Raw genomic sequence first — 1,602 nt, 5'->3', positions numbered from 1 at the left:
TGCTTTTATATATAAAGACATAAAAAGTTCTTTCTCGACATTTAGATGTTGGGCCTCCCTCACCAGCAGAACAGTATGCCACATTTTTTACTAGATGAGACCAAATGACATGGTTATCTATATCTTAACAACTGAAAATCACATATTTTTAGATGATGTTGTTACTTTTCTCATGCTTGTTTATATATATATATATATATATATATATGCACACACACATATCTTTGAGGCCAATGTTTTGCATGTACTTTTCTTGTTCCTACCTTGATTTCATATAATTGTTTTATGTGCTTCCGCACCTATTTGTTTGATCGTAATTCCATTTCTATGTCCAATTTGTTTTATAGATACTTTTCCTATAACAAGTGCTGAAAGTTCAGCTGCTTTGTTCCAATTGTTGGTTCAGTTCCGATTGTCATTTTCCAGCAAGCGTCTATTTCTATTGTTAATAATGTCTTGGTTGTACAATATTTTAGATAAGTTGGTAGGTAGCATTACTTCCAATTTGAATCAGTCCATTAACTTCCTTGTGATTTTTGCTTTGTAATAGTCCTAAATACGGTAGAATTGTGGTTGATTTTTCTATGTTTTCTAGCTTAATATGTTGCTAGTTGCATGAGTTAGTAACAGGGGTAGTGTTTGAATTGGTTCTTAGGAATGGCTATTAATTAGAATAGCTTGAGGAGACTAGATCAGAAATACATGGTTTCTTCATTGCTGCCAGCTCTAATTTCTGTAGTCAAGTCTTCCTAGCAGGCAAAATTAATATTAGGTTATACGTCATAACAATACATAAGTAAATAGTTCCTTTCTTATACTGTTGTAGGTAATGCATTATCTTTAAAACACTAGATTTTCCATCTTTTATTTCTTCTATTTTCAGTTCGATTCACATTTAGCAGCTTGCAGGTATCTGGTTTGCATTGGAATTTTTATTCTCTAGTTGAATAAGAAAGATATTTGTCAAGATTTATCATTTGCATTTTGTTACTTGGTGCATTAAAGTATCAAAAGATGACAGTGGACAGCACATGTATTTTAGTCACCTTCAAGAAAGAGGATTGGAGATGACCATAGGCTTACTAAATGGCGGATGGTAGAGGTTAAGTAATTTCCATTTAGTGACTAGCACCTCAAAGGAAAACTCCTCAAGGTATATGACTATGTGTTTTTGCACATAAGATTCCATCTATGGAGGCAATGGAAAAACATATTCTTCTACAGAAGACCCCTTGAATTCTTCAATTGTCTCTTGCAAATTGTGTTTGCATGCGTATCACACATTAATGCATAATTTATTTTTTTATCATGTTCCATTATTCATGCCAGCTTTCATGAGTGAAGCATTCATAACTTTTTTTTTTGTTGTGTCAGCATGTTCTACATGTGGATAATGTGAGTTGATGTTGATTGAGCTTGTTTCCTTCGTTGATGAGATCACATCAGAAAAAGAGGACAATAAAAAATGAAAAGTATATTAGAAACTTGTTTCTAATTTGTTAAGTCCTATGAGCTTATGCAATAAGTGGACGATTATATGGATTCTATTTCTTGAAAATATTTTGCAAAAATATGTTACACATTTCGCAAAATATATTGGCA

The sequence above is a fragment of the Nymphaea colorata genome, chromosome 4, assembly GCF_008831285.2.
Source record: "Nymphaea colorata isolate Beijing-Zhang1983 chromosome 4, ASM883128v2, whole genome shotgun sequence".
Lineage (NCBI taxonomy): Eukaryota > Viridiplantae > Streptophyta > Magnoliopsida > Nymphaeales > Nymphaeaceae > Nymphaea > Nymphaea colorata.
Note: the sequence above shows the minus strand (reverse complement) of the source record.